The 22,251-nt window shown below is 42.1% G+C and overlaps 1 long non-coding RNA gene and 1 pseudogene across 1 annotated transcript; both read left to right on the top strand.

Annotated features, from left to right (window-relative positions):
- Positions 1 to 487: 487 nt before the first annotated feature.
- On the top strand, positions 488 to 12,050 carry LOC131839187 (uncharacterized). Its single transcript, XR_009356847.1, has 3 exons — positions 488 to 1,387; positions 5,648 to 5,766; positions 7,701 to 12,050. It is a non-coding gene; the product is annotated as an uncharacterized LOC131839187 (long non-coding RNA).
- A 1,680-nt stretch (positions 12,051 to 13,730) lies between these two features.
- Positions 13,731 to 20,718, top strand: LOC131839819 (26S proteasome regulatory subunit 4-like; annotated as a pseudogene).
- Positions 20,719 to 22,251: the final 1,533 nt, after the last annotated feature.

The raw sequence follows: 22,251 nt of genomic DNA, 5'->3' as shown, positions 1-22,251 counted from the left end.
GTTCCTGTCACAAAGTACCCATTCGCTATGTGGTAGCTACCATCCTAATTACTATTATTTAAAGTCATATGGCAACATCATATCCCACTGTTTTGATATTTCATTGCTTTTCCTATTGTCATCCAGTGAGTTTCTGTTTTTATGCTATTGTCAATACTGCTTCAATAAATATCTTCATGGATTCCTCTTATTGAAAAGAGTAGGGACTTAGATTCTAGTTCTGACTCTGCTTAGTCTTGTGACATTAGGCAGCTCATTTAATGTCTCTGAGCCATAGTGTCCTCATTGTAAGTAGGAAGGGTAGTCCTGCTCTTGAGGAGATATTATGGACACACTATGAGGTGGCAGTGAAATTTCCATGAGTTCAAGTCCCAGAGCTACCACTTAATTACTTTACTCATAGCAAAGCACTATGGGAACAAAAACATTGTTAGTATCTGGATACTATTTTAAGAGGGATTAGATATTATAGCTATATATCTATTATATCTATAGATATCATATGTGTATGTAATAAACATGTGTATTCCAATCCAAATAATCTGGATTTAAGAACTAGAAGGTTATTGCAACTAAAAAAATAGCATCAGGTAATTCTGGTGGTTTTTCTTTTTAATAGAATTTAAGCCAAATTTATATTTATATTAAAGTGGAAAGAATCATGTGACTGTAATATTACAACTGTCCAGAATTACTGAGAAAAACCTGAAGAATGAACTCACCGGCCATTTGAAGCTATTGAACAAGGTGTTCTCACTTGATTTGCTTTTTTTCAAAGACCTTGTTGGAAACTCTCACTGCACAGAAAGGCAAGTAATTATCATGCTGTGAGTGTTTTAGAGCCCCAGCCTTGATTGCCTTCAAAGTAAGTCTGGTTATCAAAGATGGCACAGGTTGGGGACCAGAGGACTTTGGAGATTTAGAGGACGATGTGGGTGGATTTTGGATGTAGGCCTTGTAACCCTTGGTCTGAGGGTTGTTTGGCATCTGACTTTAATTTGAAGAGATTGTTAGCACCTGAGGACAGAGCTGACCACTTTGTGACCTGATAGATTACCATTAACCACTCTGAGATAGGCTGGATGTGGGCGTGGCTTATTCCCAGCCAGGCATTCACCTGAAGCATTTGATGTTTAGGTAGACTCCGGAAATGAAGACTTGAAAACATCGTCCATGTGGTTTTCTTGCGTACTCTCAAACCCTGCCAGAGTCATTTATAATGGAGCGAGCAAACACGTACTGCCATCCTGTGAGACCAGACGTCCCGATGAATGAGTATTCCACCGTTGTACAGAAAGAAACAGGAAATGACTCTCGAGGAGTCTCAACGTTTTAATTATGTCATTGTCCTCCGCTGGCTCTCTCCCAACGCTGACAGTTCACACAGGTCAGTTATTTTGCAATGATTTTGAACTCTGCTGGAGCAAATTTACCAAGTAGTGCAGCTAACCCTGTCAGGGCTGACTCATCACCTTGAAAGCGCAGAGCGGCTTTGTGACTAATCACAGTCAAAGAAGCCAAACTTGTAATAATTTTAGGCATATTCTCTTTCTGGTTTTTCGCTGTTGACGAAATGCCCATTTCTACAAAACTTGGCTGCAGTTTGTGAACACACACTTTAATGATCCCAATGTGTGTGTGTGTGTGTGTGTGAGCACGCATTCACTTTTCCTGCTAATAACTTTCATGGCTAATGACGGCGGGTTGCTCAGTTTTTCGTTGCAGAACGTGACATCTGAAGGGTTTGGAACAGCGCTGGGCAGAGCTGCCTCCCTCCCAGCTTGAGCATCCTGCTTTGAGGGTTAGCCCCACCCTGCCTAAACTCCTATGACAAAGCCCTGGTCTGTGGTGGTGCCAGGGCCCTCTGCCATTTCCTGTTGTCTTGTTTCAACACCACCACTGGAGGGAATGGCTAGATCTTGGCGGGAGAATAAATCAGTAACTTTATCCTTAGTCCCTGACTACGAAGCCGACTCTTAAAGTAGATGTGAGTCTATGAGTTGTGTTTGCAGGTGTGAGACTGAATCTGATCCTTCCACAATGCACAGGCACCCTATTCAATAATTGCAGTTACTGCCAGAAGTTCTAATTAAATTTCTGATGCCTAATTAAATCCACAACGCCTATAAAAAGTGCCAGGTAGCTACTGGAAGATCTAAGCTGCGTGACTTTCTTAATAGCTAGTGGACCCTTCTTGGTATTTGCCTTCTAGTCAGTATCACCTCTCTTCTTGCATAAGTGGTGAGTTTGAGACCAAAGCTGAAAACGGAATTTTAGGCGTTTAGACAAAGTCCCCTTCAGACTTCCTGAAGCTAAGGGTGGGTCAGGGAGGCAGGGTGCAATGACCTGCCCACGGTCACACAGCCAGATTAGGACCTGATGACCAGATTAGGACCTGATGACCAGATTAGGACCTGATTCCAGCTTTCCCGATTCTTAATTAATGCTTTTCCCACGGTACCACTACTTCGTGAGGTATGGAAGATAATTTACATGAACTCAAGGCATTGCTGTTTTTGCAGATAATCCCTAGAAGAATTCAACCATTGCACATTTTCCCCCAAGAAGTGTGTATTTTTATTTCAATTACATAAACCATCTTAAGGAGTTCATAGACATTGAAAATAAACCATTTACTTTAATTCAATTCCAGAAGTTTAAAAAGTGACTTGTGACTTAGACCTTTCAAATATAATCCATTGTGTGTGGGTTAACAGAAACCTTAAGCAAGAGAAAAATTCACCAAAGAAAGCAGATACATAATTTGCAAAGGACATATTTTAAAATACAGTGACTAGGGGCGCCTGGGTGGCTCAGTGGGTTAAAGCCTCTGCCTTCAGCTTGGGTCATGGTCTCGGGGTTCTGGGATCGAGCCCCGCATCGGGCTCTCTGCTTGGCGGGGAGCCTGCTTCGCCCTCTCTCTCTGCCTGCCTCTCTGCCTGCCTGTGATCTCTGTCAAATAAATAAATAAAATCTTTAAAAAATAAAAAAAATAAAATAAAATAAAATACAGTGACTGGATATATATATATATTCACATATTTTTTTTTAAATTTATTGAAAATCATTTATTTAGGAATTGGGTTAGAAAGCTGTTGGGAATTTGCCTTATCATATAACTTCTAAGCTATTCAGGGAATGTTTCTAGTGTTACTAGCCACCCTTGAGGTCTTGAAATCACCTCTGAAGCTGAGAAAGTTGAAGTGATTTGAATGTCCATAGAGTTACTTGAGGAGGTCGCTGACTGGCTTTTCTAGCCTGTGTAGGTGTCAGGAGAAATAGTCCCTGAAAAAAGTCTGTGGAAGGTGATGGATCCGTGGGCATCCATGAAGTCCTGATAGGGGGATGGGAAAACTTGTTGCTGCCCTTTTAGGGAACTAGGTAAGTGTAATCCACATGGCTGCAAATTCAATCATAAATAACAGTTCATGACCTAACTAGAACTTTAAATGTCCAAACTAAATGACTCAGAGATTTCAGAAGTCTTACCTTTTAATGAGAGGAGAGGGGAGAAAGAACAAGAGAAATCTTTAACAAGTACATGTATTCCAGCAGCCAGTAAACAGGTTTTTGATTCAAAAATTATGTATGAGCCCTGGGTGATGCCATTATTTCCTCTTACATAAAGTGACCTTTTACAGGGCTTCATTCATAGCCCTTGGCTCCCTCCTGGAGTCACAGCGCTTGTCACAAGGCAGCGGGCTGCCTGCTTGTCCTTCTGCAAGTGATGACTGGAAGGGCTTGATAGGAAGGATGCTGACAGCCTCTCTCTGACAGCAGATTGTCAGCATTCTTGACCCGGGCACTTCAAGAGCCTGGGAAAACACTTTGATTTCAATGTGGCTCATAAAAAGCAAGATCCAGTTGAACTGAGTGACTGTGTAACATGGGTCCACAAAGCAGTTTTTGTAGGATTAGCTGGCCCGCGGTACCCCTAAACAAAGTCATGATGATGTCGGTGTAATAGTCAGGATCCTCTTATTTGTATGCATGCAACTGGACATAGAAAGTCAATATTCTTACTTCGAAGTTATTGCATAGAGATTAACGTGCAGAGTAGGGACAAGAGACAGAGAATGTGTATGAATAGAAATATGGAAAGAATCAGGTGTGAGTTGTAAGGGTGGATGCAGGCAGGCTTGGGGGCTGAAGAGGTCTTGCAAGAGAATGGAGGGCCAAAGAATGTATTTTTCTAAAGACGTCCTCAATTCATCCTTTCCACAAATACCAATGAACATTTCCCATTTTCTCAGGAGGTAAAGTTCCTATGAACCTCTAAGAGTTTGATTAGTTTCTAAGAAGGGATTATGAACATCATTTTTTTAAACTTTTACAAAAATTTTTATTTATTTATTTTTGAGAGAGAGAGGGAGCACCAGCAGGGGGAGGGACAGAAGGAGCAGTAGACTCCCTGCTAGGCAGGGAGCTGGATCCAGGACTCGATTTCAGGACCCTGGGATCATGACCTGAGTTGAAGGCAGATGCTTAACCGACTGAGCATCCCAGGCTCCCTGAATGCCATTTTTTTAAAGATAGTGATTATTTTGGAGGAAAAGGGAAATGAAGAATTAAGATTTTTTTCTCTCTTTTGAAAACTATTTCACCTCTAAATGAGAAAAGAAGGGAAGTAAATACAGAATAAAGGGAGAACTTCTGTGAGTTTTCTATAGGCTCATCTTTTAAGAAACAGTTTCTGTAATTAGGCTTGAGTTTGAAGAGCTGACATTAGACAGGAAGGGATGAAAGCAAACCTGCCTCTCCCACAGGACGGATACCAGCTATTGATTCAGACAAGGTACAGAAAGTGCTTCTCCCAGTGCCAGGTTCCTAGTAAGAGCTCAATAAGGAATAGCTACAATAGTAACAGTGTTTGCTGGTCCCAGGCAGATCTTTCTGAGGTCTGGTGGGCACACTTGCCATGATTTTTTGCATCTTTTTTTGCTAATGTTTTGTTAACAGCACACCATAACAAAACCGTTGCTAATTCACATGTAAATAAGACACCTACTTGAACACAGAATTAGGGAATACGGACACCTATGCAAAAATTGGAACTGTTTCTCCAGGTTTTGTTAGCCATGATTGATAAGCCTAAAGCCAATTTAGCTAAAAAATAAACTTTAAACTTATTTTTTCTGTAAGTAGAAGATGCCTTTAAGAAAAATTTATGTGCAGGGTGTAGTGGCAGGCCTGCAGGGAATACAAACAAATAAACTATGAAGTTTGCTCTCAAGAAACTTGCATCTGAAGCCCAGGGAAGATAAGACATAATACTATTAGTGGTCTAGCACTAACCACAGTTAATGGAGTATTAGTAATAGCAGTAACAGCAACTAACATTTATTGGGTAGTAACTAAGTGCCGGGCCCTACACTACACGTTTTATAGGAATTATCTTACTTGCTTAGTATAGAGATCTTTGATGTAGGTACTTCAATCAGCGTTAGATCTGATGGCATTCAACAAGCTGCTCCAAATAAGCATAGTAAGATAGAGATATATTTGTCCTTTATATAAAAGAAGTACAGAGGTATATGGTTTAGGACTGGCACAGTGACTTCTTCGTCATCATGGAAACAGCCTCCTTCTAAAAAAAAAAGAAAGAAAGAAAAAGAGGCTCCTTCTCTCTTTGTCTTCCACTGCCCAGTTGGTCCCAGCTTCTATCCTCATGATCTAAGATGGTGCCTGAAGTACCAGACACATTATCTGAGTCCTAGATAAGAAGAAAGAAGAATTGGGAGCAGATCAAATGGAATGCTTTCCACAGTAAGTATTTCTTTTTTAGAGAAATTTTGGAATTCCTTGAGGATGACTTTCACTTATGTCTTATTTTCCATCCAAAGTTGCTAGGAAGGCCAGAAATGTATTCATTCAGCAAGGCATGTTGCCATCCCCACTAAAATCAGGGTTCTGTCAGCAAAAAAGAGGGACAAGAATGATTTGGGGGAAGAAAACTAACAGTCTAAGCCATCTTTTTTTTTTTTTTTAATTGTCCTCTAGTTTGCAGTTGAGAAATTGAAAATTGGGAGTTGAAGACACTTGCCAGCAAATAGTGGGACCAGGATTGTCATTTAAGCATCTAACTCTATTGCCTTTGGGTTTAACCGCAAGCTATGCCCATGCATTGGGGTGAACATACAAGGCAGACCTCTTAGGGACATGGGGGGATGCTTAGAAACATCAAAGTACAGTCTTTCACATTTTGTCACAATTCCTCTTAAGGTGTTACATGTTCCTTTCAAATATGGTACGGTTGTAATAATGTTCCTCTTTTTTTTTTTTTTTTTAAAGATTTTAATTTATTTATTTGTCAGAGAGGAGAGAGAGCACAAGCAGGGGGAGCAGCAGGCAGAAGAAGATACAAGTTCCCTGCCGAGCAGGTGGCCTGATGAGGGGCTTGATTCCAGGACCCTGGGATCATGACCTGAGCCAAGGGCAGACCCTTAACTGACTGAGCTACCCAGGTGTCCCTAAATTCGTTCTTTTTTACAGTTAAACAATTTAACTAGAAAGAATTTTAAAACAGAAAGAGGAAGCCACTTTCATGCCTTTGTGTCAGGGTCATATTGACATGGGGGAGATACAAGAAAGCTCTAAGGTACTCAGAGGAACCTGGGGCACTGAAGGTGGGTCTCCGTCAGTGGTGCTTGGGGATCTTACAGCAGCCAGCCCTTTTAGAGACCTCATGTCCACCCACATTTGTGGGTTCCATGACAAGATCCTGATCAGGGAAACAGGAAAAGAAATGAATGATTTTCATTCATGCTCAACAAGAGGCACATGCTTAGTGTTTATTATATATTGATGATTTACTCTTTAGGGAGTTTCCTTAAGGGTCAGCAGAGTAGTGCAAAGACTTCTGGTGTCTAAATTTGGCTTTGCTGCTAATGAGCTGTGTGACCCCAAGTGAATGACTTGGTGTAGAGATACGTCTTTGATGGCTCCCTTTCAATGATAATATTTTACAATTATCAATTTCCAGACTCAACTGCCTTTCTTTGAAAAGAGTAGAAGCTTTGAATTTGGAGGACCTGGGTTCTGTTCCTGGCTCAGCCTCTCCTAAGCTGTGTGACTTTGCATAAGTCACCTCATATTCTTGAACTTCAGTTTCCTTACCTGTAAACTGGGAATAATGAAACCTGTTCCATAGAGCTCTTGTGAAGATTAAAATAAATAATGTTTGTGGAAGGGCTTTGTATTGTAGTACATGATCAGTAAATGCAATCAATATATGTTATTAACCCAATGTATCAATTCTTTTTTAGTACTTAATGCATTATATCTATTTTTACCTAATTGAGAGAGAGAGAGAGAGAGACATTGGTAGACATTTTATGTCATCTCTACCTGCATTGGGAGAGACAGGAAAGGAAGGGACTTCTAGCTTTTACCCAGAGGTCAATATATGATTTCTTCTGTTTATCTAAGTTTAGATACAACGCCACAGACCTCTCCCCCTGCTGGGAAGCCTGTCTCTAAAACACTGAGAAGAGTTTGTTGCTGGTGTATGCTAAAAAGACCCCATCTTATGACCTCTTTGTTTCAATCCACTGGAGCCACAGACATTGAAATGTCTGTCAGCTTATAAGACCATCTGTCTTTATTCAGTGCTTTCCCCTCATCCTTCCTTGAGGGCAAAGAAGGATCTACAACAAGACATGCTTACTTTGTAGGGTTTTGTTTTGTTGTTGTTTCAACAGCCCAATATGCCTTCAACTCAACTTCCTTTAACTCCTATCCGATGGAAACCCAGCTGTACAATGAAAACTCCTGCCCAGAATGATGGAAGACAGTATGTGACCCAAGTGCCTGATTATTCCTTAGAGCTGGAATAAATGCTAACATGATCTAGAATTATTTCCTACATGCTGGCCTGAACTGAAAATGTGTACTTCTAAAAGATTTGATTTCGGCAGAAAATTTAGTTGAGCTGAATCCTCTGTGACCTGAATACTCCAGTGAGCAGTGTGTACCTTCAATAATGTAACCAGAGACAATAATGATTGAGGAAATACCTAAGATGTAATTATAATAGTTACTATTTTGTTCTAGCATTTGCTTTATGACACGTCCTTTATCTTAACAGTGCTACTAGGTAGGTAGTGTTATCTCCCTTTTTCTGATAAGAAAATAGAAGCTTACAGAAGTTAAATAAGTTCCCAAGATCAGAAGGCAATGACACAGATCTGGGAGACTCCAGAGGCCCTGTTTCTTCTACAATGGGAGGCCAACTTCCAGCCCAGGCCCAGCTGGGTTCACCTTTTCCTGGGGAGAGAGGGCTTCGGCAGAGAGCAGCTGTGAGGCCAGGATGACTTTCCAGAGAAGAGTGTGGTGTCAGAGGCCATCACACAGCCTGCAGATTCTCTTCCCAGACCACCCTGCTAAGCAGTCTGTGAGCTTTGAAGTTATCATTTTATTTATGGAATGATGGGGTTGTGGATCAAGAGGAAAAAACATAAAGACTAGTTTCATTGAGCATTTATTAAAAAAAATAATACACACATGCCTTTATAAGGAATGGAATGGAAGCCTTGTCTCCCAACTGCAACGACAGGATGAATTCCTCGGGAATTAATGGGAACATCTTGTCGTCCCAGAGACCCTACCTCCCACCTTGCTAGGACTGAGCCCTTGGCCTTATCCAAGGAATACACATAAATCATGGTGAATGGGAAGGCTGGGTACAGGACTGTCCAGCCAGCGGGGTGAGAGCACCTACAAAGAACACAAGTGGAAAGGAGCTAAAATCAAGCCAGGGGGATGGGGACTCAAGACCTGGCCCACTCAGCACGCTGCCTTCATCCTGTTCTCACCAGCCCTTGATTTTGATTTTTTTAAATAATTTATCAAATTTGGCCCCTTCTGGCCCTCTTGCTTCTTCCTTGAAAAAACAAAAACAAAAACAAAAACAAAAACCCCACACGCATTTGGAGGGACTTTGCAATATCACCAGAATGATGCTGTGCCAAGTTGAGCCTAGAGCCCCTCCTTGCCTGGCTCTCTCATCTGACTGCATCCCACCCCTGTGGTGTTCCAGCCAGGACGATACAACCATGAAACCCCTTATGTCAGTTTCTTCCAGCTCTGTCATCATTTTGGGGGGATCCAGACTGAATCCTCCGGGCCCCAGAAAGTGAAGGCAGAACCGTTCCTTGGCCAGGATGGGGCCAAGGCTCAGTGTGGGAGCACAGAAGGAGCACACGCTGACCTCCCAGCTTCGTGTCTCATTGGCCTTTGGAGTCTCTGCTGAGGCCCAGAGCAGAGCTGCTTCCCTCGGCGTGCAGAACAAAGGCTCAGGAAATGCTGTGGAATCCAGGTTTGCTCTTCAGGTGTAAGAGGCACCTCCTTGTGGTGAAAGCCCCCTCATCTCCCACTGGGAGGAAGTGTGAGTGTCTGGAAGACATTTTGCTAGGATGATGTGGACATTATAGACATGTAAACAGCAAGATAGACTTTACTAGGAAGCAGAAAGGGGAGAGATTTTGAGTGCTGAAGCAAATTCTAACCCTTACAAAGAGAAAATTAAGGGTGAATAGCCCGGAAGTGTAATGAAGCTCTCACATTTTTACCTGATTCCATCGGTGTCTTCTACAGCAGGTGATGATGTTGCCCAACAGTGAGCTGCTTTCCCAAGAGCTGCATTTCTGTACTCCCCACTCCACCCCGACCTTGGTCTGCTTCCAGCCTCAACCCTCCAAGGCCCCTGCACTTGACATCTGGGCAGTCTGCCTACTGCATGGATGGGGACCCTCCCTTTGGACTCCTTCCCATGATCTGTGCCTCCCCCTACCCATTCCTTTCCACACTATCTGTTCTCAGTGCACATCTGACCTCTTAACATGAGGATGCTCATGGTACCTTCTAGAAGGAGGCTTCTCTCATGGAGTGCATGGGCCCTAGGATCCCAGGAAAGGAGCAGCTCCAGTTTCCCTAGTGGTGAGCATGTGCCGTCAAAGTATATGGTTATGGTAGCACATCACCAGCGAAGGAAAGAAGCTGTAGATGGAAATGGGGTTCAGCAGAGGATCAGAATCACAGATGGCAGAGAAAAGAATGAGGCCGTATGGGAACCTGCAGATGGGAGTAAGCATGGGTGGCACAGTGGGGAAAGGAGATGGGCCAGTCTCCATTAGTATTATGGTCTTAAGAAATCCAAATGTCCCCAGATCCCCGGATCATGGAGATAATGCATGGGCAATGCCGACAGTGCTATTTGGTTGGACCCCCACCCTCTCACCTTTGTGTCCTCCCCTTTTTCCCTAGAAGGTCTAGACAGCCTGCTCGATTCTTGGTGTTGACCGTTTAGTCAAAGCTATTATCAGCTTCACTGCTGCCATGTCCTCTGTCATGGTTGTCTTGGGTTTGTCCCTCCAGTGACCACAAGGCCTTTTGATATCTTGGAATTGAATCTGACTCTTTCAGTTTACACCATCATCCACTGAGGAACTTTGAAAGGCCTCCCTGGCTCAGGCCAGATGTCATTTGTGACCCCAGTGTGTGTGATATTGAGAAGTGTCCATCGGCAGAGGTCCCCACATAGGACCTGCCTTTAGATGCCTTCCTCCTGGGTGGTCCCCAATCATCAGTTCATCTTTCTTACCTCCCCGCCGCTCTTCCAGAAAATCAAGGCAGCATTTGCTCAGGAGTGTTAACCCCAGTCTACCAGGCATCTACTGTCAAGACCAAGTCCATTTGTGGTTTTTTTTTCTGGGAGGCTTAGGGCTTCCTCACACAGCTAGAGGACTGCTGGTAGCTTGTCGCATTTCACAGTTTCCAAATTAGGCATATAAAGTAGCAAAATCATTCTTTATGGTTAAACCTGTAGAGACCAGGCCAGACTTGTGTTTTTAAGCAAAAACACAAAAACATTCAATGAGATCTTATTAGGCCCTGAGTTATTTTTGCGTTTGAGTGCTGGGAATCCTTTTGAGTAATACAAGGCAGAATCCCTTTGGGCACATTGGACCACCCCCAGAGATACAAAGCGGATTGCAGAGGCATTCCAAAGAGAGGCTGGGAAAAACCTGACAGGAAGTATTCCCAGAACACTCTACTCCCCAAGTCCCTGTTGGCTAATGACTAGGGCATAACTGTAAACACAGCAGAAGAGCTTCAAAGAAGAGCGATTTGGACATGTGAACATCAGCTACTCGGCAAACAGAAAAAATGCCCCCCTGGCTTTTGCCAACTCATAGCACCCTGTACGCTAGGGCACTCTGACTTTAATCAAGCAAACATGCATGTCTGCTGCCCACGGCCATGTCTAAACCCCACCTCTGCACTTCCCCAGTGGGCTCCATGTTTCAGCCAGATTATCCTGGCGTTGGGAAGAAGAGTGATGGCTGAGACTCGAGGAAAGGGAAAGAGGAGGCCAAGATGGTCAGGTTACTGGATCTCATTTGATGTCCACACAAGGTGGGTTTCTGGTGCTCATGGTCTTGATGCACATGACCTTGCTGATGTCCCAGTTAATCCTGCTCAGCACAACCTGGCCTCACAGAGCAAGACAAATGTGCACTTGGGAATTAGATACGCCAAGAGCCCAAACGCCACTCTATCACTCAGTAGACTTGAAAGCTTACCAGACCTGTTTTCTCATCTGCACAACGGGACTGATAATTCCTGATCCATGGACAGGCCTCATTTTGAAATTATAAATAAATATATTTTTGTGCTTGGCATATAGGAGATAAATATTGCTATTGTTATTACTCTCTTAGTACTTCCACACATATTATAAAGTAGTGACTGGTCAGTGAGTGCTTACCATATGCTGAAGATTGGATTAAATATTATTAATACACCTATTTTGTGATCACCCTTGTATTATAAAACTTGTTTTTTCAAGTCATGACTCTTTTTTTTTTAAATTAAAGATTTTATTTATTTATTTGACAGAGAGAGATCACAAGTAGGCAGAGGCAGGCAGAGAGAGAGAGAGGAAGAAGCAGGCTCCCCGCCGAGCAGAGAGCCTGATGCGGGACTCGATCCCAGGACCCTGAGATCATGACCTGAGCCGAAGACAGTGGCTTAACCCACTGAGCCACCCAGGCGCCCCTCAAGTCATGACTCTTAATACAGTGGAGTGCTGCTATATGTCAGTTTAGTTAATACGAATCTCAGCCAGAAAAAGGAGGCTTGAATAGACTGACATTTTTGTTTGCACTTGTTTACTTGAAATTCACTCATATTTTATAAGTGATCTCTATTTGCACCAAGAAATGATATTGTATTTCAGCAAGCATTAAGCCTGTTTCTAAACTTCTGTATGATGTTAAGAATTGGGACAGCTGGCTGTACAGGCTAGGTTAAAAACTTGGAGGTAGGAGTGCCTGGGTGGCTCAGTGGGTTAAGCCTCTTCCTTCGGCTCAGGTCATGATCTCAGGTCCTGGGATCAAGCCCTGCATTGGGCTCTCTGCTTGGCAGGGAGCCTGTCTCCCACCCCCTCCCTCTGCCTGCCTCTTTGTCTACTTGTGATCTCTCTGTCCTTATCAAATAAATAAATAAAATCTTAAAAAAAACCCACAAAACTTAAAGGTAAAAGGATAAACAAACAAACAAACAAAAAAACCCCTTTACTTTTAGGTAAACAATCAGTCAAAACCTAAGTATTAGGTATCAACTGTTTTAACTATGTTACTATCTGACATTATCTTTTTCGACTCTGCTTCTGTATAGATAAAACTCTTCTATGCCACCTTACACTCCTGCAAAATTTCTGGGCTCTTTAATAAGCGAACAGAAAACCTTTGCTGTTTTAGCCCATGTCTGTAAAGAGTCTAAAATCATTAGCTTGTGATACATCACGTGCCAACACATTTTGTTTGGCAGGAGTCAATGGCTTTGATGATTCTCCCGCTGAGGGGCCCACTCTAACTGAGAATTGCAGGGGCGCCCAGTCAAATAAAACCTCCCAGTGGGGTGTGGGTAACCAGCAGGGAGGGCTGTGTCTGTGCAGAGTAAACTCATAGCTCACCCCCACGTTTCTGCAAGTGTCTGTAAAGACTGTTTGCCCTGTGCCTCCCTTGTGCTAGAAAGATTTGTTTCTGTTTTTAAGTCATTCAATCTGTCTCACAGGTCGAGGGGATTTATTTTTCTTGGGATACACATCGAGGGTTTAATACATTTTCCACCAACATATCATCATTGGATGAGGGCTAACACAGTGGGCTGGGAAACTTGAAGGAAGCAGTCATTGATCCATGGTGCCAGACTGTGGTAGTAAGATGCTTCCTGTCTCAGACCTCTTTTGATCCCCACAATAAACTGTACACTAGGTTTTGTTCTCTGAACTTTACTGATGAGGAAACAGAGAGGTCAAGAAACTCACCCAAAACACCCAGTAGTGCCATCAGGATTCAAACCAGGGTCATTGCAGTATTCACTCTGGTCTCCCAGACGAATGGCACATTCAAAATAACTGGGATATCGGTAGTAAGAACATTTACTTTGTTGTTAGAGTTCATGGATTCCAGTCCCAGCTCCTCCACTGTGTGATCCTGGGTGATAACATGCCTCTATTACTCAGTTTTTCATCTGGAAAAAAGGAAAAATAAGAATAAAAGCAGTCGTAGCAGTAACAGTAGTAGCAGTAATGCCTCCCTCTCTGCTGGGAGGAATAAATGAAGCGTGCCCGTGAAGCCTTAGCGCCCAGTAGAGCCTTAAAACGCATCACGGGTTACTCGTGCTCTTGTTATTGATGAGGGACATCATTAGGTTTAATGTGAAGGATGCCGCAACAGTGGCTTTTTCACAGCATCTTGTTAGAGACTTCATTACCAGAGGTAGGATAAGAGAGACAGTAATCATATTTAATTTAGGATGATAGAAGTAAGGGTTAGCAAGACTTTCAGTACTGGAGGGAATTTAAGTGCAATGAAAACACAAAGTCTGTGCCTGAGTCTTGAGCAGCAGTTGGGTTGGGGGAAGGAGACCTACTCTGCTTCTACCGGCAAAGGGAGTGACGGGTGGATTCCAATTCTGGCTGCCTCTGAAGGACTTACCCACAAGGACTAGTGGTTTTTGTCACCACTTACCTGAAGCTGTGGTCCCTTGTAGCTATTTCTTCCCCTCCTTCCCCCACCCTCCTTTTTAAAAAAGATTTTATTTGCCAGAGAGAGAGAGAGAGAACAGGGAAGGCAGAAGGAGAAGCAAGGAGCCCGATATGGGACTGCAGGATCACGACCCGAGTTGAAAGGCAGATGCTGAACCAACTGAGCCATCCAGGTGTCCCCCCTGTAGCTATTTCTGAGCCAATCCTTGGGAAATCGGGTGTGGATGGTAGTGGTGATGGTCTGTGTGTGTGCGCGTGTGTGTGTACTTGTGGTATTAGTGAATATTTGAACACATGTGTTTGTGTGTGTGTGCACATGTGCTTGAGAATACTCAGGAAACAAGAAACCACCATTATGTGATTCTAGTCTATCATTTCTTCCCCTTTCATTTATTCATTCAATCATATTAAATAAATATTGAATAAGGATTATTCAATATTTCATTATTTCATTTATTCAACAAATATTTATTAAACATTTCCTACTTGCCAGGAACTTTGATAAGGTCTGTGTTAAAAACTTGAGTAAGACACAATTCTCTGCTCCAGATGAACTCACTGATAGACAGATAGATAGATGGATGGATATGTGTGTGTAGTGTATGTGTGTGTGGTGTGTGTGTGTTTGTGTATGTTACTAGAGGAGTCTGCAGAGGATTTTCAGATAATTAGTTCTCTACCTGTCAGCAGAGAGCATGAAATTCAGTTAATAGCAAACCATGGATTTTTGCCCCCAAGTTAGACATAGACAAATAATATAAATATAATATATAAAATATAAAATACAAAATATAAAATATAATACAATACAAAATATAAAATACAAATGCTGTTGAAACAATGGGTTGAAAAGCATTCAGGATACTGTGTGTAACAGGTTTCTGTGTATGTAATCAGTGTGCCTGAAAATGACTGACTCGAATCCATCTGATTTAAAAACAGGACAGCAAAAAATAAATAAATAAATAAATAAATAAATAAATTCATACATACATACATACATACATACAGGACAGCGGGGGTGAATATGGGTGGACAGTGAGCAGTGGAAGAGGCTAGAGTAGAAGACAGACCTCCCACTTGGCCTCGTATGGCATCAGTTCTCCCTTGGGAGGGTAGCTCCCAGGGAACACTTCCCTCCTGCCGGACTCTATATAATATCCTTTTGTGGTGTTGGCACCAATTTCCTTCAAATAAAAAAAAACACATAATTTGCTATAAAGTAGTTTCTAAGGATTTTTTAATCAACAGATCACTGTATTAATCTGTTGCCTGAGGAGTGCTCCTGTCTCATTATAGCCATTCCCCTAGGAGAAAGGAAATAAGAAGCCTTGGAACCTCTCAGATGGTGTAACATGTGTGGGATTTGCCCAGGTTGGTGAAATTCAAGCTTGTTATTTATTTTATAGAAAAGTAGTACTAAGTTTAGTGGAAGATGAAGAGATAGATTAACCCACTGAATAATTAGCTCTGACAGTAAGATGCAAATAAAGTCTTCCCTCCAGACTCTTGGGTTCTCACGAAGACTCCCAGCTGACTTCTGGACCCTCTGGGGGAGTGGGAGAACGGACAGGCTCTGGAAGGTCTTGGGTGCCAAGCACAGCAGCCCCTCTTCCTGGCAGTGTGTCCTCAGACATACTTTGGTCTTCTCAGTCTTGGTTTCTCATCTGCAAAATGAGGATAAGACCCATCTCCTAGATTTAGCTGTTGAAAGAGCCAAATGAGATCTTACCTACAGTTATGTAATCTTGGGCAAGTTATTTAAATGCTTTTATGCCTCAGTTTATCCACCTGTGAAATGTGGATAATGTAGCTAATTCACCTAACAGAGATCAGAGAATTAAAATTAGTTAATATACACAATATACATGAAGTGCTCAGAGCAGTCACTGATTGGCACATGATCAACATTATGACGACGATGGTGACCATCATCACCACAGAAAGCATCTGATGGTCCTCCATAAGTGGAAGTTCTTATTTTATTTATTTTTTTCTTTAATCCCCAGCATGTCATTTTGTTAGAGCCCTGCTTTTATCCCACAGCTTTCTAACTAGATTACCTAGGATTATTATTTTAAACTGTGGTAACAAAAAAAACCTAAAAGTGTCAGCACAATGATTTTTTTTCTGGAATGGTCCAGGATGCATCAAGATGGGAGGCAGGGCTCTGCTTCCCGAAGTCACCAAGGGATCCATGTTCCTCCCCACCAGACTCTCCACATGTTTGCTCCAGATTCAGATTCAGCTAACACTGGTGGGCCTATTAGATGCCAGACACGTTTACAATCACATTTACAACAATCCTGTGAGGTGAGCATTAGTATATCCATGTTAGAGATGAGCAGTCTGAACTCAGAGAGGGGAAATCATTAGCTTACAGTCAATTCGCCCACTACCCTTCTCTTTCTTCCAGTAGCATTTAGAGTCTCTACCAAATCCATTAGTATTCAGTCTCCCCTGAGTTTATTAGAACCCCTCTTGCTTCCCCAATAAAAATGGAGTTAAAGCTTCTAGGTCAAGCATGGGGACTCTATATGTTTTTCAGATCCCTGGAAGATTCATACACAGGGTGGTGAATGCCAGGATTACTTGAACCTGAATGTAAGGAAAGTCTCACTGATGAATTTACTAATGGGTCTTCATAACTTAGGCATTAGACTTCATTTCAGACCAAGCCCAAGACTGTTCAGACTCGAAGTTACCTACAAACGTTTTTCTTTTTCTTCCTCTTAGTGCATGTTGAAAGAAATGCTGTCTCCTGAGGAAGTATACGTGCACTTTGCCCCAAGTTTTCCACCCCTGTTCCCTGCCCCCCATTACATGGTACATTCGTTTTGCTCTTGAAAAATGAACCTTAAGCAGAAATTCACAGCTGTGATTTTTCGTTTCCAACTTCCCGTGTTTGACATGCGGTGTAAAGACTGGAAACGCTAGCTGCCTGGCCACTGAAAGGTACTTGCAGTCTTCCCTTTGTGATCCCTTTGGGTGCCAGAAAGTCCTCAGAGCCAGCAGCTGAGGAAAGAAAACCAATGGAACCTCAGATGGTAATGACCCCAAGGGTCAGGTCAAGAGCAAGGAAATGGCAGTGGCAAACTTTCTGGCTTTGTTGTGCGCCCCCCCCCCCCTTCAGGGATTTTTATTATAATTCTTTAAAGCTGGTTATGATAAAACAAACATTACGAATGTTAGGAAGATTCTATTGCACTGGGGTTCCTTTTGGTTCCCTCTCTCTCATAGCTGCAAGTGCTGCCTCTTCCATGTTATTAATTTAGAGGTAATCAGGTTTACATTTGCAGCTGTGTAGCATATGTTTTCCTCAAACAGTCATGGCCATGGGCTCCAGGACAATTAAGACTGGAAAAAATGCCAGCGGCTTCTTCCCCCCTTCCTGTGATGAATTAATAATGTTTCTTCTAATGATTAGTTTTGTGTAATTTTATCCCTAGACTATGGCAAACATGTTGTGAGCATCTCCCATGTGTCTGAGCTATAGGCTTTTTAATAAATGTGATCACTTTGAAATATACCATCTTGGTTTTAAAAAAAATGGTTTCTAACTTAGTTAGTGGAGAGAGAGCTGAGGGAAATACTACATGGTATGAGCCAAGATATGAAGTTAGACACAGTAAGATGCCTGCAATGCTATAGTTGGACGGTTGCATCATGAAAAAGCTGATTAGGTATTTCCAGTTGGAAGTTGCTATTTCTTTTTCCAGTTTGAATTGAACTCCAAATCATCATTAGGTTACTTTGATAGAAAAGCCTGTGCTGCTATAATCCGGTTTCTGACTCAGACACAAAACCCGTCTTTACTTTTTTGGATAATCTTGTACAATTTAGCAGACTACAGATTCCTTTGAAAGAGACTTTAACTGAATTATAGTGTGCAGATGACAGATAAGCCAGGAACAAGGTTTGCATCAGAGAAATTCTGAACCGCAGGATGTCCTTTTGGTGTCTAAACTCCCTCATTTCTTTCCCCATGCAGTGCAACCTGTTCTTTCTCTCCTATTAAATAAGACTATCAATATAAATTCCTTTGAAGAGTTACCTAGCTAAATTAACCCGTGAATGAAATGATACTTATTCAGCAAATATGCAATTTCATTTGGCTATCTATCTATCTATCTATCTATCTATTTTTATTAGCTCTCACTAGCTTTCTGAACATCAGGGAACAGGCCTTCCTGCTAAAAGATGATCTAGCTCAGGGGTGGGCAGACTAGAGCCCTTGAGCAGCTCCTGCCACCACCTGCCCATTTGTGTACTTGTCTGCAGCTGCTTCTGCTTACCGATGGTGCGGACACATAGTTGTTGAGTTGGAATTGCTACAGATGGGGCTGCTTCGTGGGGCATGACTTGTGTGGTGGCAAGGAGTCCCGGGCTCAGCAGGGTCGTGTGCTGATTTAATACTCTGCTGTGGCCCTCTTGAAGTCAATAATTTTTGAACAATTTTTGAACAGTTTTTTACTGGGTCTCACAAAGTAGGTAGCTGGTGTAGATGACGGAGACTGTATGGCCTAAAAAGCCTAAAATATTCATTGGCCTTTTACAGAAAAGTCTGCTGATCCTTGGTTTAGCTGATCTTCTGTTTTTATATTTATAATTATTTAAATCATTTAATGCATATAAGAATGAACTGGAGAGCATGCTTAAAATGTAATGACTCAGAGATTCTGGTTCCAAGACGGTCTCTTGTGTGGCCCAAGTATCTACAATTTTAAAAAGCCCAGCACCCCTCAATAGACAGCCATTTAGCTTATCATTCCAGCTAGAAATGAACTTCTTGAAAGCAGAAGATTTGGATAACTCACGGTGCCTCAAACCAAGAATTTTGGATACCACACACTGCTTGCACCAATAATCTTGGCTATCTCAGGATGTCTTTTATCAGGAATTTTCCAAGTACCTCATCATCCTCAGATTTCTAGGGCTCCCAGGTTCATGTTGCTTGGGCTTGGAACAGGATCTCTGGCCTTACTAGAATTAGAGACATTGTTTCTAGTGCGGGAAGGAGTATTAGCAGTTGGCTTCTTGGATGGTTTCCCAGAGAAGCACACATTGCAATCTGACTTCTAGACTGCCATTCAGCAATTATACTTTTAAAAATTGTTGTTAATACACATAGCAGGAGGTTTGCATTTCCTTTTTTTGTCCTTGTCATCCTCTTGCCACCTCCAGGGCCATGACCACCACTCTCTGACTTATCTTGCTTCTGCTGCTTGAACCACTGCTGCTGGAAGAACTGTGAACTCCCTGTATCAACCAGAGTGGGAAAAAGAAGAAAAAAAGAGAAGGACCAGATGCTGCCAGCAAGCTGCCTCTGGTGACATCTCACATTCAGTGCCGGTTATAATTATTGAAGTTAGAGAGAATTAAAGACTCTCTTCTCATTGAGGAAGAATTCATTAGAAATCAGGAACAAATGAAGACTTTAGAAGAAAAGCAAGAGGAGGAAAGATCTAAGGTGTACGATCTTAGGGGGACCCCAATATCGGGAGGAACTTTGGAAAAGATCATTGATGACAATCATGCCATTGTGTTTTCATCTATAGGCTCAGAACACTACGTCAGCATTCTTTCCTTTGTAGACAAGTATCTGTTTGAAACAGATTAGTCTGTCTTGCTCAGCCACAAGGAGCATGCTGTCATAGGGGTGCTCATGGGTGACAGCAGATCCCTTGGTCACAGTGATGAAGGTAGAAAAGATGACCCAGGAAACCTATGCTGATATCGGGGGGTTAGACAACCAAATCCAGGAAATTAAGTAATCTGTGGAGCTTTCTCTCATTCACCCTGAATATTATAAAGAGATGTGTATAAAACCCCAAAGGAGGTCATTCTCTGTGGTCCATCTGGCACAGGTAAAACCTTATTAGCCAAAACAGTAACAAACCAAACCTTAGCCACTTTCTTGAGAGTAACTGGCACTGAACTTATTAAGAATTACCGAGGTGATGGGCCCAAACTTGTTTGGGAATTTTTTCAAGTTATGGAAGAATACGCACCATTCATTATTGATGAAATTGATGCCAATGGAACAAAAAGTTATGACTCAGATTCCGGTGGTGAGAGAGAAATTCAATGACCAATGCTGGAACTATTGAACTTATTGGTTGGATTTGATTCAAGGGGTGACATGAAAATTATCATGGCCTCAAACTGAATAGGACCTTTGGATCCAGCACTTATCAGACCAGGCCATATTGATGGGAAGATTGAGCTCCCCCTGCCTAATGACAAGACTAAGAAGTGCATCTTTCAGATCCATGCAAGCAGGATGATCTGGATGATGGTGTGACCCCGGACGACTTGATCATGACTAAAGATGACCTCTGTGTGCGGATGTTGAGGCAATCTGTCCAGAAGCTCGTCTGATGGCTTTGAGAAAATGCAGAATGAAAGTAACAAATAAAGACTTCAAGAAATCTAAAGAAAATACTCTGTGTAAAAACCAAGAAGATACTCCTGAGGACTGTATCTCTAGTGGACCACAGCTGCCTTCAAGGAAAGGTTGGGTGTCCCAACCCTCTGAAGGGATGAGGTTGGGGAAGTTGCCCAGAGGAACCCAGGTTCCCATTGATCTTTCTTAGCAAACCCTCCTGCGTACCTTTGTGAGCAGCCCCCCAGGCTGCCTTCATTTGTCGGTCATGTGCAATGCTCCCTCCCCAATAAAGAGTGCTCCTTCTCAAATAAAAAACACATGACATAAAATTTACCACCTTAGCCATTTTTATAAGTGTACACTTTTGTACTGTTAAGTATATTCACTGTTGTGAAGTAGATCGCACCATACATTTTTTTAGTCTCTAAAAACACATCAGATAACCAAAATAGGTGACAAGCTGTTACTACTTAACAATAAAAGAAAAAAAATAAGGTCATTCAATAAAAAAATGGGCTCAAGACTTAAACTGACATTTCATCAATGAAAATATACATATGACAGATAAGCACATGAAAAGATATTCAATGTCATGAATAATCAGGGAAATGAAAATTAAAACCTCGCCAAGATACCAAAGTTGAGGATACCAAATGCTGTCAAGAATGTTGAAGTAGGAGCACCTGGGTGGCTTAAGCGTCTGCCTTCAGCTTCAGGTCATGATCCCAGGGCCTTGGGATCGAGTCCCACATCGGGCTCCCTGCTCAATGGGGAGTCTCTGCTTCTCCCTCTGCTTCTCTCCCTGTGTGTGCTTTCTCTCTCAAATGAATAAATAAAATCTTTAAAATATTGTGGGGTTAATAGAACATCATCCATTGCTGGCAGGAATGCAAAAAATGACAATCACTTTGGAAAACTTATTGGCAGTTTCTTGTAAATTAAACTCATATTTACAATATAATCCAGCATTTTTACTCTTGGGTATTTACACAAGTGTTGACATATGTCCACGCAAAAACCTGCACGTGAATGTTTACAAAGCAGCTTTATTCGTAAGTGCTCCAAACTGGAAACAACTGAATGTCTATCCATGGATGAATAGTGAACAAATTGAGGCATATTTATCCTATGGAAACCACTCAAGAAAAGAGAATGGGCTCCTGATCCACAAAACAGCATGGATGCATCCCAAATGTCTTACACTAACTGACAGAAGCCAAGTTCGAAAACAACATTATGTAATTCCTTTAATATAACACATGGAGAAAGCAATGCTACAGGGACATAATAGGGTCCAGGAGAGGATTAACTAGAAATTCTGTAGTGAAATCTTCCATGTCTTGACTATGACGGCAGTTGAAAGAGCTTGGACAGCTTGTCATGACTGTCCAAATTCATAGAATTGGATACCTAAATAAAGTCAATTTTTACTGTATGTAAATTATAGTTCAGTTGACCTCACTGTAAAGATATATTTTTTAAAGATTTTATTTACTTATTTGACAGAGATCACAGTTAGGCAGAGAGGCAGGCAGAGAGAGAGGAAGAAGCAGGCTCCCCATTGAGCAGAGAGCCCAATGCGGGGCTCCATCCCGGGACCCTGGGATCATGACCTGAGCTGAAGGCAGAGGCTTTAACCCACTGAGACCCCAGGCGCTCCTCACTGTAAAAATATTTCAATATTTCAAATAGTTGGCCGCTTAATTTGCCATGTTGCTATCAAAACCCAATATGTAAGTAGATCTTAGTTTTCTCGGGGCCATCCCAGTTAATGCTTGTTTACCTGGTGACCCGGTTGCTTTAACATTTG

Source organism: Mustela lutreola, chromosome 8 (assembly GCF_030435805.1).
Source record: "Mustela lutreola isolate mMusLut2 chromosome 8, mMusLut2.pri, whole genome shotgun sequence".
NCBI lineage: Eukaryota > Metazoa > Chordata > Mammalia > Carnivora > Mustelidae > Mustela > Mustela lutreola.
The sequence above is the reverse complement of the archived record's forward strand: the minus strand, read 5'-3'. Positions and strand labels throughout refer to the sequence as shown.